The following is a 17,427-nucleotide window of genomic DNA, read 5'->3' as shown; positions in this document are numbered from 1 at the left end:
CTATCGCCCGTGACAGGAAATGTCCCAAAGCACAACGTGGACACATCCCATTTTTTGACAGAAAACAGAGCTGTATTTTGCAAAGTGCCTACCTGTAGATTTTGGCCTCTAGCTCAGCCGGCACCTAGGGAAACCTACCAAACCTGTGCATTTCTGAAAACTAGAGACCTAGGGGAATCCAAGATGGGGTGACTTGTGGGGCTCTGACCAGGTTCTGTTACCCAGAATCCTTTGCAAACCTCAAAATTTGTCAAAAAAAACACATGTTCCTCACATTTCTGTGGCAGAAAGTTCTGAAATCTGAGAGGAGGGACAAATTTCCTTCCAACCAGCATTCCCCCAAGTCTCCCGATAAAAAATGATACCTCACTTGTGTGGGTAGGCCTAGCGCCCGCGACAGGAAATGCCCCAAAGCACAACGTGGACACATCCTATTTTTTGACAGAAAACAGAGCTGTTTTTTGCAAAGTGCCTACCTGTAGGTTTTGGCCTCTAGCTCAGACGGCACCTAGCGAAACCTACCAAAGCTGTGCATTTCTGAAAACTAGAGACCTAGGTGAATCCAAGATGGGGTGACTTGTGGGGCTCTGACCAGGTTCTGTTACCCAGAATCCTTTGCAAACCTCAAAATTTGGCTAAAAAAACACATGTTCCTCAGATTTCTGTGGCAGAAAGTTCTGGAATCTGAGAGGAGGCACAAATTACCTTCCACTCAGCGTTCCCCCAAGTCTCCCGATAAAAATTATACCTCACTTGTGTGGGTAGGCCTAGCGCCCGCGACAGGAAATGCCCCAAAGCACAACGTGGACACATCCTATTTTTTGACAGAAAACAGAGCTGTTTTTTGCAAAGTGCCTACCTGTAGATTTTGGCCTCTAGCTCAGCCGGCACCTAGGGAAACCTACCAAACCTGTGCATTTCTGAAAACTAGAGACCTAGGGGAATCCAAGATGGGGTGACTTGTGGGGCTCTGACCAGGTTCTGTTACCCAGAATCCTTTGCAAACCTCAAAATTTGGCTAAAGAAACACATGTTCCTCACATTTCTGTGGCAGAAAGTTCTGGAATCTGAGAGGAGGCACAAATTTCCTTCCACCCAGCGTTCCCCCAAGTCTCCCGATAAAAATGATACCTCACTTGTGTGGGTAGGCCTAGCGCCTGCGACAGGAAATGCCCCAAAGCACAACATGGACACATCCCATTTTTTGACAGAAAACAGAGCTGTATTTTGCAAAGTGCCTACCTGTAGTATTTTGGCCTCTAGCTCAGCCGGCACCTAGCGAAACCTACCAAACCTGTGCATTTCTGAAAACTAGAGACCTAGGGGAATCCAAGATGGGGTGACTTGTGGGGCTCTGACCAGGTTCTGTTACCCAGAATCCTTTGCAAACCTCAAAATTTGGCTAAAAAAACACGTGTTCCTCACATTTCTGTGGCAGAAAGTTCTGGAATCTGAGAGGAGGCACAACTGTCCTTCCACCCAGCGTTCCCCCAAGTCTCTCGATAAAAATGATTCCTCACCTGTGTGGGTACGCCTATCGCCCGTGACAGGAAATGCCCCAAAGCACAACGTGGACACATCCCATTTTTTGACAGAAAACAGAGCTGTATTTTGCAAAGTGCCTACCTGTAGATTTTGGCCTCTAGCTCAGCCGGCACCTAGGGAAACCTACCAAACCTGAGCATTTCTGAAAACTAGAGACCTAGGGGAATCCAAGATGGGGTGACTTGTGGGGCTCTGACCAGGTTCTGTTACCCAGAATCCTTTGCAAACCTCAAAATTTGGCTAAAAAAACACATGTTCCTCACATTTCTGTGGGAGAAAGTTCTGAAATCTGAGAGGAGGCACACATTTCCATCCACCCAGCATTCCCCCAAGTCTCCCGATAAAAATGATACCTCACTTGTGTGGGTAGGCCTAGCGCCCGCGACAGGAAATGCCCCAAAGCACAACGTGGACACATCCTATTTTTTGACAGAAAACAGAGCTGTTTTTTGCAAAGTGCCTACCTGTAGATTTTGGCCTCTAGCTCAGCCGGCACCTAGGGAAACCTACCAAACCTGTGCATTTCTGAAAACTAGAGACCTAGGGGAATCCAAGATGGGGTGACTTGTGGGGCTCTGACCAGGTTCTGTTACCCAGAATCCTTTGCAAACCTCAACATTTGGCTAAAGAAACACATGTTCCTCACATTTCTGTGGCAGAAAGTTCTGGAATCTGAGAGGAGGCACAAATTTCCTTCCACCCAGCGTTCCCCCAAGTCTCCCGATAAAAATGATACCTCACTTGTGTGGGTAGGCCTAGCGCCTGCGACAGGAAATGCCCCAAAGCACAACATGGACACATCCCATTTTTTGACAGAAAACAGAGCTGTATTTTGCAAAGTGCCTACCTGTAGTATTTTGGCCTCTAGCTCAGCCGCCACCTAGCGAAACCTACCAAACCTGTGCATTTCTGAAAACTAGAGACCTAGGGGAATCCAAGATGGGGTGACTTGTGGGGCTCTGACCAGGTTCTGTTACCCAGAATCCTTGCAAACCTCAAAATTTGGCTAAAAAAACACATGTTCCTCACATTTCTGTGGCAGAAAGTTCTGGAATCTGAGAGGAGGCACACCTGTCCTTCCACCCAGCGTTCCCCCAAGTCTCCCGATAAAAATGATTCCTCACTTGTGTGGGTAGGCCTATCGCCCGTGACAGGAAATGCCCCAAAGCACAACGTGGACACATCCCATTTTTTGACAGAAAACAGAGCTGTATTTTGCAAAGTGCCTACCTGTAGATTTTGGCCTCTAGCTCAGCCGGCACCTAGGGAAACCTACCAAACCTGAGCATTTCTGAAAACTAGAGACCTAGGGGAATCCAAGATGGGGTGACTTGTGGGGCTCTGACCAGGTTCTGTTACCCAGAATCCTTTGCAAACCTCAAAATTTGGCTAAAAAAACACATGTTCCTCACATTTCTGTGGGAGAAAGTTCTGAAATCTGAGAGGAGGCACACATTTCCTTCCACCCAGCATTCCCCCAAGTCTCCCGATAAAAATGATTCCTCGCTTGTGTAGGTAGGCCTAGCGCCCGTGACAGGAAATCAACCAAAGCACAACGTGGACACATCCCATTTTTTGACAGAAAACAGAGCTGTTTTTTGCAAAGTGCTTACCTGTAGATTTTCACCTCTAGCTCAGCCGGCACCTAGCGAAACCTACCAAAGCTGTGCATTTCTTAAAACTAGAGACCTAGGGGAATCCAAGATGGGGTGACTTGTGGGGCTCTGACCAGGTTCTGTTACCCAGAATCCTTTGCAAACCTCAAAATGTGGCTAAAAAAACACATGTTCCTCACATTTCTGTGGCAGAAAGTTCTGGAATCTGAGAGGAGGCACAAATTTCCTTCCACCCAGCGTTCCCCCAAGTCTCCCTATAAAAATGATACCTCACTTGTGTGGGTAGGCCTAGCGCTAGCGACAGGAAATGCCCGAAAGCACAACGTGGACCCATCCCATTTTTTGACAGAAAACAGAGCTGTATTTTGCAAAGTGCCTACCTGTAGGTTTTGGCCTCTAGCTCAGCCGGCACCTAGGGAAACCTACCAAACCTATGCATTTCTGAAAACTAGAGACCTAGGGGAATCCAAGATGGGGTGACTTGTGGGGCTCTGACCAGGTTCTGTTACCCAGAATCCTTTGCAAACATCAAAATGTGGCTAAAAAAACACATGTTCCTCAGATTTCTGTGGCAGAAAGTTCTGGAATCTGAGAGGAGGCACAAATGTCCTTCCACTCAGCGTTCCCCCAAGTCTCCCGATAAAAATGATACCTCACTTGTGTGAGTAGGCCTAGCGCCCGTGACAGGAAATGCCCCAAAGCACAACGTGGACACATCCTATTTTTTGACAGAAAACAGAGCTGTTTTTTGCAAAGTGCCTACCTGTAGATTTTGGCCTCTAGCTCAGCCGGCACCTAGGGAAACTTACCAAACCTGTGCATTTCTGAAAACTAGAGACCTAGGGGAATCCAAGATGGGGTGACTTGTGGTGCTCTGACCAGGTTCTGTTACCCAGAATCCTTTGCAAACCTCAAAATTTGGCTAAAGAAACACATGTTCCTCACATTTCTGTGGCAGAAAGTTCTGGAATCTGAGAGGAGGCACAAATTTCCTTCCACCCAGCGTTCCCCCAAGTCTCCCGATAAAAATGATACCTCACTTGTGTGGGTAGGCCTAGCGCCTGCGACAGGAAATGCCCCAAAGCACAACATGGACACATCCCATTTTTTGACAGAAAACAGAGCAGTATTTTGCAAAGTGCCTACCTGTAGATTTTGGCCTCTAGCTGAGCCGGCACCTAGCGAAACCTACCAAACCTGTGCATTTCTGAAAACTAGAGACCTAGGGGAATCCAAGATGGGGTGACTTGTGGGGCTCTGACCAGGTTTTGTTACCCAGAATCCTTTGCAAACCTCAAAATTTTGCTAAAAAAAACACATGTTCCTCACATTTCTGTGGCAGAAAGTTCTGGAATCTGAGAGGAGGCACAACTGTCCTTCCACCCAGCGTTCCCCCAAGTTTCCCGATAAAAATGATTCCTCAATTGTGTGGGTAGGCCTATCGCCCGTGACAGGAAATGCCCCAAAGCACAACGTGGACCCATCCCATTTTTTGACAGAAAACAGAGCTGTATTTTGCAAAGTGCCTACCTGTACGTTTTGGCCTCTAGCACAGCCGGCACCTAGGGAAACCTACCAAACCTGTGCATTTCTGAAAACTAGAGACCTAGGGGAATCCAAGATGGGGTGACTTGTGGGGATCTGTCCAGGTTCTGTTACCCAGAATCCTTTGCAAACCTCAAAATTTGTCTAAAAAAACATATGTTCCTCACATTTCTGTGGCAGAAATTTCTGGAATCTGAGAGGAGGCACACATTTCCTTCCACCCAGCGTTCCCCCAAGTCTCCCGATAACAATGATACCTCACTTGTGTGGGTAGGCCTAGCGCCTGCGACAGGAAATGCCCCAAAGCACAACGTGGACACAAACCATTTTTTGACAGAAAACAGAGCTGTTTTTTGCAAAGTGCCTACCTGTAGATTTTGGCCTCTAACCCAGCCGGCACCAGGGAAACCTACCAAACCTGGGCATTTCTGAAAACTAGAGACCTAGGGGAATCCAAGATGGGGTGACTTGTGGGGCTCTGAGCAGGTTCTGTTACCCAGAATCCTTTGCAAACCTCAAAATGTGGCTAAAAAAACACATGTTCCTCACATTTCTGTGGCAGAAAGTTCTGGAATCTGAGAGGAGGCACAAATTTCCTTCCACCCAGCGTTCCCCCAAGTCTCCCAATAAAAATGATACCTCACTTGTGTGGGTAGGCCTAGCGCCCGCGACAGGAAATGCCTCAAAGCACAACGTGGACCCATCCCATTTTTTGACAGAAAACAGAGCTGTATTTTGCAAAGTGCCTACCTGTAGGTTTTGGCCTCTAGCTCAGCCGGCACCTAGGGAAACCTACCAAACCTGTGCATTTCGGAAAACTAGAGACCTAGGGGAATCCAAGATGGGGTGACTTGTAGGGCTCTGACCAGGTTCTGTTATCCAGAATCCTTTGCAAACCTCAAAATGTGGCTAAAAAAACACATGTTCCTCACATTTCTGTGGCAGAAAGTTCTGGAATCTGAGAGGAGGCACAAATTTCCTTCCACCCAGCGTTCCCCCAAGTCTCCCGATAAAAATGATACCTCACTTGTGTGGGTAGGCCTAGCGCCCACGAAAGGAAATGCCCCAAAGCACAACGTGGACACATCCCATTTTTTGACAGAAAACAGAGCTGTATTTTGCAAAGTGCCTACCTGTAGATTTTGGCCTCTAGCTCAGCCGACACCTAGGGAAACCTACCAAACCTGTGCATTTCTGAAAACTAGAGACCTAGGGGAATCCAAGATGGGGTGACTTGTGGGGCTCTGTCCAGGTTCTGTTACCCAGAATCCTTTGCAAACCTAAAAATTTGGCTAAAAAAACACATGTTCCTCACATTTCTGTGGCAGAAATTTCTGGAATCTGAGAGGAGGCACACATTTCCTTCCACCCAGCATTCCCCCAAGTCTCCCGATAACAATGATACCTCACTTGTGTGGGTAGGCCTAGCGCCTGCGACAGGAAATGCCCCAAAGCACAACGTGGACACATCCCATTTTTTGACAGAAAACAGAGCTGTTTTTTGCAAAGTGCCTACCTGTAGATTTTGGCCTCTAACCCAGCCGGCACCTAGGGAAACCTACCAAACCTGTGCATTTCTGAAAACTAGAGACCTAGGGGAATCCAAGATGGGGTGACTTGTGGGGCTCTGACCAGGTTCTGTTACCCAGAATCCTTTGCAAACCTCAAAATGTGACTAAAAAAACACATGTTCCTCACATTTCTGTGGCAGAAAGTTCTGGAATCTGAGAGGAGGCACAAATTTCCTTCCACCCAGCGTTCCCCCAAGTCTCCCGATAAAAATGATACCTCACTTGTGTGGGTAGGCCTAGCGCCCACGAAAGGAAATGCCCCAAAGCACAACGTGGACACATCCCATTTTTTGACAGAAAACAGAGCTGTATTTTGCAAAGTGCCTACCTGTAGATTTTGGCCTCTAGCTCAGCCGACACCTAGGGAAACCTACCAAACCTTTGCATTTCTGAAAACTAGAGACCTAGGGGAATCCAAGTTGGCGTGACTTGTGGGGCTCTGACCAGGTTCTGTTACCCAGAATCCTTTGCAAACCTCAAAATGTGGCTAAAAAACACATGTTCCTCACATTTCTGTGGCAGAAAGTTCTGGAATCTGAGAGGAGGCACAAATTTCCTTCCACCCAGCGTTCCCCCAAGCCTCCCTATAAAAATGATACCTCACTTGTGTGGGTAGGCCTAGCGCCGGCGACAGGAAATGCCCGAAAGCACAACGTGGACCCATTCCATTTTTTGACAGAAAACAGAGCTGTATTTTGCAAAGTGCCTACCTGTAGGTTTTGGCCTCTAGCTCAGCGGGCACCTAGGGAAACCTACCAAACCTGTGCATTTCTGAAAACTAGAGATCTAGGGGAATCCAAGATGGGGTGACTTGTGGGGCTCTGTCCAGGTTCTGTTACCCAGAATCCTTTGCAAACCTCAAAATTTGGCTAAAAAAACACATGTTCCTCACATTTCTGTGGCAGAAATTTCTGGAATCTGAGAGGAGGCACACATTTCCTTCCACCCAGCATTCCCCCAAGTCTCCCGATAACAATGATACCTCACTTGTGTGGGTAGGCCTAGCGCCTGCGACAGGAAATGCCCCAAAGCACAACGTGGACACATCCCATTTTTTGACAGAAAACAGAGCTGTTTTTTGCAAAGTGCCTACCTGTAGATTTTGGCCTCTAACCCAGCCGGCACCTAGGGAAACCTACCAAACCTGTGCATTTCTGAAAACTAGAGACCTAGGGGAATCCAAGATGGGGTGACTTGTGGGGCTCTGACCAGGTTCTGTTACCCAGAATCCTTTGCAAACCTCAAAATGTGGCTAAAAAAACACATGTTCCTCACATTTCTGTGGCAGAAAGTTCTGGAATCTGAGAGGAGGCACAAATTTCCTTCCACACAGCGTTCCCCCAAGTCTCCCTATAAAAATGATACCTCACTTGTGTGGGTAGGCCTAGCGCCCGCGACAGGAAATGCCCCAAAGCACAACGTGGACCCATCCCATTTTTTGACAGAAAACAGAGCTGTATTTTGCTAAGTGTCTACCTGTAGGTTTTGGCCTCTAGCTCAGCCGGCACCTAGGGAAACCTACCAAACCTGTGCATTTCTGAAAACTAGAGACCTAGGGGAATCCAAGATGGGGTGACTTGTAGGGCTCTTACCAGGTTCTGTTACCCAGAATCCTTTGCAAACCTCAAAATGTGGCTAAAAAAACACATGTTCCTCACATTTCTGTGGCAGAAAGTTCTGGAATCTCAGAGGAGGCACAAATTTCCTTCCACCCAGCGTTCCCCCAAGTCTCCCGATAAAAATGATACCTCACTTGTGTGGGTAGGCCTAGCGCCCACGAAAGGAAATGCCCCAAAGCACAACGTGGACACATCCCATTTTTTGACAGAAAACAGAGCTGTATTTTGCAAAGTGCCTACCTGTAGATTTTGGCCTCTAGCTCAGCCGACACCTAGGGAAACCTACCAAACCTTTGCATTTCTGAAAACTAGAGACCTAGGGGAATCCAAGTTGGCGTGACTTGTGGGGCTCTGACCAGGTTCTGTTACCCAGAATCCTTTGCAAACCTCAAAATGTGGCTAAAAAAACACATGTTCCTCACATTTCTGTGGCAGAAAGTTCTGGAATCTCAGAGGAGGCACAAATTTCCTTCCACCCAGCGTTCCCCCAAGCCTCCCTATAAAAATGATACCTCACTTGTGTGGGTAGGCCTAGCGCCCGCGACAGGAAATGCCCGAAAGCACAACGTGGACCCATTCCATTTTTTGACAGAAAACAGAGCTGTATTTTGCAAAGTGCCTACCTGTAGGTTTTGGCCTCTAGCTCAGCCGGCACCTAGGGAAACCTACCAAACCTGTGCATTTCTGAAAACTAGAGATCTAGGGGAATCCAAGATGGGGTGACTTGTAGGGCTCTGACCAGGTTCTGTTACCCAGAATCCTTTGCAAACCTCAAAATGTGGCTAAAAAAACACATTTTCCTCACATTTCTGTGGCAGAAAGTTCTGGAATCTGAGAGGAGGCACAAATTTCCTTCCACCCAGCGTTCCCCCAAGTCTCCCGATAAAAATGATACCTCACTTGTGTGGGTAGGCCTAGCGCCCACGAAAGGAAATGCCCCAAAGCACAACGTGGACCCATCCCATTTTTTGACAGAAAACAGAGCTGTATTTTGCAAAGTGCCTACCTGTAGGTTTTGGCCTCTAGCTCAGCCGGCACCTAGGGAAACCTACCAAACCTGTGCATTTCTGAAAACTAGAGACCTAGGGGAATCCAAGATGGGGTGACTTGTAGGGCTCTGACCAGGTTCTGTTACCCAGAATCCTTTGCAAACCTCAAAATGTGGCTAAAAAAACACATGTTCCTCACATTTCTGTGGCAGAAAGTTCTGGAATCTGAGAGGAGGCACAAATTTCCTTCCACCCAGCGTTCCCCCAAGTCTCCCGATAAAAATTATACCTCACTTGTGTGGGTAGGCCTAGCGCCCACGAAAGGAAATGCCCCAAAGCACAACGTGGACACATCCCATTTTTTGACAGAAAACAGAGCTGTATTTTGCAAAGTGCCTACCTGTAGATTTTGGCCTCTAGCTCAGCCGACACCTAGGGAAACCTACCAAACCTTTGCATTTCTGAAAACTAGAGACCTAGGGGAATCCAAGTTGGCGTGACTTGTGGGGCTCTGACCAGGTTCTGTTACCCAGAATCCTTTGCAAACCTCAAAATGTGGCTAAAAAAACACATGTTCCTCACATTTCTGTGGCAGAAAGTTCTGGAATCTGAGAGGAGGCACAAATTTCCTTCCACCCAGCGTTCCCCCAAGCCTCCCTATAAAAATGATACCTCACTTCTGTGGGTAGGCCTAGCGCCCGCGACAGGAAATGCCCGAAAGCACAACGTGGACCCATTCCATTTTTTGACAGAAAACAGAGCTGTATTTTGCAAAGTGCCTACCTGTAGGTTTTGGCCTCTATCTCAGCCGGCACCTAGGGAAACCTACCAAACCTGTGCATTTCTGAAAACTAGAGATCTAGGGGAATCCAAGATGGGGTGACTTGTAGGGCTCTGACCAGGTTCTGTTACCCAGAATCCTTTGCAAACCTCAAAATGTGGCTAAAAAAACACATGTTCCTCACATTTCTGTGGCAGAAAGTTCTGGAATCTGAGAGGAGGCACAAATTTCCTTCCACCCAGCGTTCCCCCAAGTCTCCCGATAAAAATGATACCTCACTTGTGTGGGTAGGCCTAGCGCCCACGAAAGGAAATGCCCCAAAGCACAACGTGGACACATCCCACTTTTTTGACAGAAAACAGAGCTGTATTTTGCAAAGTGCCTACCTGTAGGTTTTGGCCTCTAGCTCAGCCGGCACCTAGGGAAACCTACCAAACCTGTGCATTTCTGAAAACTAGAGACCTAGGGGAATCCAAGATGGGGTGACTTGTGGGGCTCTGACCAGGTTCTGTTACCCAGAATCCTTTGCAAACCTCAAAATTTGGCTAAAGAAACACATGTTCCTCACATTTCTGTGGCAGAAAGTTCTGGAATCTGAGAGGAGGCACAAATTTCCTTCCACCCAGCGTTCTCCCAAGTCTCCCGATAAAAATGATACCTCACTTGTGTGGGTAGGCCTAGCGCCTGCGACAGGAAATGCTCCAAAGCACAACGTGGACACATCCCATTTTTTGACAGAAAACAGAGCTGTTTTTTGCAAATTGCCTACCTGTAGATTTTGGCCTCTAGCACAGCCGGCACCTAGGGAAACCTACCAAACCTGTGCATTTCTGAAAACTAGAGACCTAGGGGAATCCAAGATGGGGTGACTTGTGGGGCTCTGTCCAGGTTCTGTTACCCAGAATCCTTTGCAAACCTCAAAATTTGGCTAAAAAAAACACATGTTCCTCACATTTCTGTGGCAGAAATTTCTGGAATCTGAGAGGAGGCACACATTTCCTTCCACCCAGCATTCCCCCAAGTCTCCCGATAACAATTATACCTCACTTGTGTGGGTAGGCCTAGCTCCTGCGACAGGAAATGCCCCAAAGCACAACGTGGACACATCCCATTTTTTGACAGAAAACAGAGCTGTTTTTTGCAAAGTGCCTACCTGTAGATTTTGGCCTCTAACCCAGCCGGCACCTAGGGAAACCTACCAAACCTGGGCATTTCTGAAAACTAGAGACCTAGGGGAATCCAAGATGGGGTGACTTGTGGGGCTCTGACCAAGTTCTGTTACCCAGAATCCTTTGCAAACCTCAAAATGTGGCTAAAAAAACACATGTTCCTCACATTTCTGTGGCAGAAAGTTCTGGAATCTGAGAGGAGGCACAAATTTCCTTCCACACAGCGTTCCCCCAAGTCTCCCTATAAAAATGATACCTCACTTGTGTGGGTAGGCCTAGCGCCCGCGACAGGAAATGCCCCAAAGCATAACGTGGACCCATCCCATTTTTTGACAGAAAACAGAGCTGTATTTTGCAAAGTGCCTACCTGTAGGTTTTGGCCTCTAGCTCAGCCGGCACCTAGGGAAACCTACCAAACCTGTGCATTTCTGAAAACTAGAGACCTAGGGGAATCCAAGATGGGGTGACTTGTAGGGCTCTGACCAGGTTCTGTTACCCAGAATCCTTTGCAAACCTCAAAATGTGGCTAAAAAAACACATGTTCCTCACATTTCTGTGGCAGAAAGTTCTGGAATCTGAGAGGAGGCACAAATTTCCATCCACCCAGCGTTCCCCCAAGTCTCCCGATAAAAATGATACCTCACTTGTGTGGGTAGGCCTAGCGCCCACGAAAGGAAATGCCCCAAAGCACAACGTGGACACATCCCATTTTTTGACAGAAAACAGAGCTGTATTTTGCAAAGTGCCTACCTGTAGATTTTGGCCTCTAGCTCAGCCGACACCTAGGGAAACCTACCAAACCTTTGCATTTCTGAAAACGAGAGACCTAGGGGAATCCAAGATGGCGTGACTTGTGGGGCTCTGACCAGGTTCTGTTACCCAGAATCCTTTGCAAACCTCAAAATGTGGCTAAAAAATCACACGTTCCTCACATTTCTGTGGCAGAAAGTTCTGGAATCTGAGAGGAGGCACAAATTTCCTTCCACCCAGCGTTCCCCCAAGTCTCCCGATAAAAATGATACCTCACTTGTGTGGGTAGGCCTATCGCCCGTGACAGGAAATGTCCCAAAGCACAACGTGGACACATCCCATTTTTTGACAGAAAACAGAGCTGTATTTTGCAAAGTGCCTACCTGTAGATTTTGGCCTCTAGCTCAGCCGGCACCTAGGGAAACCTACCAAACCTGTGCATTTGTGAAAACTAGAGACCTAGGGGAATCCAAGATGGGGTGACGTGTGGGTCTCTGACCAGGTTCTGTTACCCAGAATCCTTTGCAAACCTCAAAATGTGGCTAAAAAAACACATGTTCCTCACATTTCTGTGGCAGAAAGTTCTGGAATCTGAGAGGAGGCACAAATTTCCTTCCACCCAGCGTTCCCCCAAGTCTCCCGATAAAAATGATACCTCACTTGTGTGGGTAGGCCTAGCGCCCACGAAAGGAAATGCCCCAAAGCACAACGTGGACACATCCCATTTTTTGACAGAAAACAGAGCTGTATTTTGCAAAGTGCCTACCTGTAGATTTTGGCCTCTAGCTCAGCCGACACCTAGGGAAACCTACCAAACCTGTGCATTTCTGAAAACTAGAGACCTAGGGGAATCCAAGATGGGGTGACTTGTGGGGCTCTGACCAGGTTCTGTTACCCAGAATCCTTTGCAAACCTCAAAATGTGGCTAAAAAAACACATGTTCCTCACATTTCTGTGGCAGAAAGTTCTGGAATCTGAGAGGAGGCACAACTGTCCTTCCACCCAGCGTTCCCCCAAGTTTCCCGATAAAAATGATTCCTCAATTGTGTGGGTAGGCCTATCGCCCGTGACAGGAAATGCCCCAAAGCACAACGTGGACCCATCCCATTTTTTGACAGAAAACAGAGCTGTATTTTGCAAAGTGCCTACCTGTAGGTTTTGGCCTCTAGCTCAGCCGGCACCTAGGGAAACCTACCAAACCTGTGCATTTCTGAAAACTAGAGACCTAGGGGAATCCAAGATGGGGTGACTTGTGGAGCTCTGACCAGGTTCTGTTACCCAGAATCCTTTGCAAACCTCAAAATGTGGCTAATAAAACACATGTTCCTCAGATTTCTGTGGCAGAAAGTTCTGGAATCTGAGAGGAGGCACAAATTTCCTTCCACTCAGCGTTCCCCCAAGTCTCCCGATAAAAATGATACCTCACTTGTGTGGGTAGGCCTAGCGCCCGTGACAGGAAATGCCCCAAAGTACAACGTAGACACATCCCATTTTTTGACAGAAAAAAGAGCTGTTTTTTGCAAATTGCCTACCTGTAGATTTTAGCCTCTAGCACAGCCGGCACCTAGGGAAACCTACCAAACCTGTGCATTTCTGAAAACTAGAGACCTAGGGGAATCCAAGATGGGGTGACTTGTGGGGATCTGTCCAGGTTCTGTTACCCAGAATCCTTTGCAAACCTCAAAATTTGTCTAAAAAAACATATGTTCCTCACATTTCTGTGGCAGAAATTTCTGGAATCTGAGAGGAGGCACACATTTCCTTCCACCCAGCGTTCCCCCAAGTCTCCCGATAACAATGATACCTCACTTGTGTGGGTAGGCCTAGCGCCTGCGACAGGAAATGCCCCAAAGCACAACGTGGACACATACCATTTTTTGACAGAAAACAGAGCTGTTTTTTGCAAAGTGCCTACCTGTAGATTTTGGCCTCTAACCCAGCCGGCACCAGGGAAACCTACCAAACCTGGGCATTTCTGAAAACTAGAGACCTAGGGGAATCCAAGATGGGGTGACTTGTGGGGCTCTGAGCAGGTTCTGTTACCCAGAATCCTTTGCAAACCTCAAAATGTGGCTAAAAAAACACATGTTCCTCACATTTCTGTGGCAGAAAGTTCTGGAATCTGAGAGGAAGCACAAATTTCCTTCCACCCAGCGTTCCCCCAAGTCTCCCAATAAAAATGATACCTCACTTGTGTGGGTAGGCCTAGCGCCCGCGACAGGAAATGCCTCAAAGCACAACGTGGACCCATCCCATTTTTTGACAGAAAACAGAGCTGTATTTTGCAAAGTGCCTACCTGTAGGTTTTGGCCTCTAGCTCAGCCGGCACCTAGGGAAACCTACCAAACCTGTGCATTTCGGAAAACTAGAGACCTAGGGGAATCCAAGATGGGGTGACTTGTAGGGCTCTGACCAGGTTCTGTTATCCAGAATCCTTTGCAAACCTCAAAATGTGGCTAAAAAAACACATGTTCCTCACATTTCTGTGGCAGAAAGTTCTGGAATCTGAGAGGAGGCACAAATTTCCTTCCACCCAGCGTTCCCCCAAGTCTCCCGATAAAAATGATACCTCACTTGTGTGGGTAGGCCTAGCGCCCACGAAAGGAAATGCCCCAAAGCACAACGTGGACACATCCCATTTTTTGACAGAAAACAGAGCTGTATTTTGCAAAGTGCCTACCTGTAGATTTTGGCCTCTAGCTCAGCCGACACCTAGGGAAACCTACCAAACCTGTGCATTTCTGAAAACTAGAGACCTAGGGGAATCCAAGATGGGGTGACTTGTGGGGCTCTGTCCAGGTTCTGTTACCCAGAATCCTTTGCAAACCTAAAAATTTGGCTAAAAAAACACATGTTCCTCACATTTCTGTGGCAGAAATTTCTGGAATCTGAGAGGAGGCACACATTTCCTTCCACCCAGCATTCCCCCAAGTCTCCCGATAACAATGATACCTCACTTGTGTGGGTAGGCCTAGCGCCTGCGACAGGAAATGCCCCAAAGCACAACGTGGACACATCCCATTTTTTGACAGAAAACAGAGCTGTTTTTTGCAAAGTGCCTACCTGTAGATTTTGGCCTCTAACCCAGCCGGCACCTAGGGAAACCTACCAAACCTGTGCATTTCTGAAAACTAGAGACCTAGGGGAATCCAAGATGGGGTGACTTGTGGGGCTCTGACCAGGTTCTGTTACCCAGAATCCTTTGCAAACCTCAAAATGTGGCTAAAAAAACACATGTTCCTCACATTTCTGTGGCAGAAAGTTCTGGAATCTGAGAGGAGGCACAAATTTCCTTCCACCCAGCGTTCCCCCAAGTCTCCCGATAAAAATGATACCTCACTTGTGTGGGTAGGCCTAGCGCCCACGAAAGGAAATGCCCCAAAGCACAACGTGGACACATCCCATTTTTTGACAGAAAACAGAGCTGTATTTTGCAAAGTGCCTACCTGTAGATTTTGGCCTCTAGCTCAGCCGACACCTAGGGAAACCTACCAAACCTTTGCATTTCTGAAAACTAGAGACCTAGGGGAATCCAAGTTGGCGTGACTTGTGGGGCTCTGACCAGGTTCTGTTACCCAGAATCCTTTGCAAACCTCAAAATGTGGCTAAAAAAACACATGTTCCTCACATTTCTGTGGCAGAAAGTTCTGGAATCTGAGAGGAGGCACAAATTTCCTTCCACCCAGCGTTCCCCCAAGCCTCCCTATAAAAATGATACCTCACTTGTGTGGGTAGGCCTAGCGCCGGCGACAGGAAATGCCCGAAAGCACAACGTGGACCCATTCCATTTTTTGACAGAAAACAGAGCTGTATTTTGCAAAGTGCCTACCTGTAGGTTTTGGCCTCTAGCTCAGCGGGCACCTAGGGAAACCTACCAAACCTGTGCAGTTCTGAAAACTAGAGATCTAGGGGAATCCAAGATGGGGTGACTTGTGGGGCTCTGTCCAGGTTCTGTTACCCAGAATCCTTTGCAAACCTCAAAATTTGGCTAAAAAAACACATGTTCCTCACATTTCTGTGGCAGAAATTTCTGGAATCTGAGAGGAGGCACACATTTCCTTCCACCCAGCATTCCCCCAAGTCTCCCGATAACAATGATACCTCACTTGTGTGGGTAGGCCTAGCGCCTGCGACAGGAAATGCCCCAAAGCACAACGTGGACACATCCCATTTTTTGACAGAAAACAGAGCTGTTTTTTGCAAAGTGCCTACCTGTAGATTTTGGCCTCTAACCCAGCCGGCACCTAGGGAAACCTACCAAACCTGTGCATTTCTGAAAACTAGAGACCTAGGGGAATCCAAGATGGGGTGACTTGTGGGGCTCTGACCAGGTTCTGTTACCCAGAATCCTTTGCAAACCTCAAAATGTGGCTAAAAAAACACATGTTCCTCACATTTCTGTGGCAGAAAGTTCTGGAATCTGAGAGGAGGCACAAATTTCCTTCCACACAGCGTTCCCCCAAGTCTCCCTATAAAAATGATACCTCACTTGTGTGGGTAGGCCTAGCGCCCGCGACAGGAAATGCCCCAAAGCACAACGTGGACCCATCCCATTTTTTGACAGAAAACAGAGCTGTATTTTGCAAAGTGCCTACCTGTAGGTTTTGGCCTCTAGCTCAGCCGGCACCTAGGGAAACCTACCAAACCTGTGCATTTCTGAAAACTAGAGACCTAGGGGAATCCAAGATGGGGTGACTTGTAGGGCTCTTACCAGGTTCTGTTACCCAGAATCCTTTGCAAACCTCAAAATGTGGCTAAAAAAACACATGTTCCTCACATTTCTGTGGCAGAAAGTTCTGGAATCTCAGAGGAGGCACAAATTTCCTTCCACCCAGCGTTCCCCCAAGTCTCCCGATAAAAATGATACCTCACTTGTGTGGGTAGGCCTAGCGCCCACGAAAGGAAATGCCCCAAAGCACAACGTGGACACATCCCATTTTTTGACAGAAAACAGAGCTGTATTTTGCAAAGTGCCTACCTGTAGATTTTGGCCTCTAGCTCAGCCGACACCTAGGGAAACCTACCAAACCTTTGCATTTCTGAAAACTAGAGACCTAGGGGAATCCAAGTTGGCGTGACTTGTGGGGCTCTGACCAGGTTCTGTTACCCAGAATCCTTTGCAAACCTCAAAATGTGGCTAAAAAAACACATGTTCCTCACATTTCTGTGGCAGAAAGTTCTGGAATCTCAGAGGAGGCACAAATTTCCTTCCACCCAGCGTTCCCCCAAGCCTCCCTATAAAAATGATACCTCACTTGTGTGGGTAGGCCTAGCGCCCGCGACAGGAAATGCCCGAAAGCACAACGTGGACCCATTCCATTTTTTGACAGAAAACAGAGCTGTATTTTGCAAAGTGCCTACCTGTAGGTTTTGGCCTCTAGCTCAGCCGGCACCTAGGGAAACCTACCAAACCTGTGCATTTCTGAAAACTAGAGATCTAGGGGAATCCAAGATGGGGTGACTTGTAGGGCTCTGACCAGGTTCTGTTACCCAGAATCCTTTGCAAACCTCAAAATGTGGCTAAAAAAACACATTTTCCTCACATTTCTGTGGCAGAAAGTTCTGGAATCTGAGAGGAGGCACAAATTTCCTTCCACCCAGCGTTCCCCCAAGTCTCCCGATAAAAATGATACCTCACTTGTGTGGGTAGGCCTAGCGCCCACGAAAGGAAATGCCCCAAAGCACAACGTGGACCCATCCCATTTTTTGACAGAAAACAGAGCTGTATTTTGCAAAGTGCCTACCTGTAGGTTTTGGCCTCTAGCTCAGCCGGCACCTAGGGAAACCTACCAAACCTGTGCATTTCTGAAAACTAGAGACCTAGGGGAATCCAAGATGGGGT

This window comes from Pleurodeles waltl, chromosome 10 (assembly GCF_031143425.1).
Source record: "Pleurodeles waltl isolate 20211129_DDA chromosome 10, aPleWal1.hap1.20221129, whole genome shotgun sequence".
NCBI classification, from domain to species: Eukaryota; Metazoa; Chordata; class Amphibia; order Caudata; family Salamandridae; genus Pleurodeles; species Pleurodeles waltl.
This window is presented reverse-complemented; position numbering follows the sequence as displayed.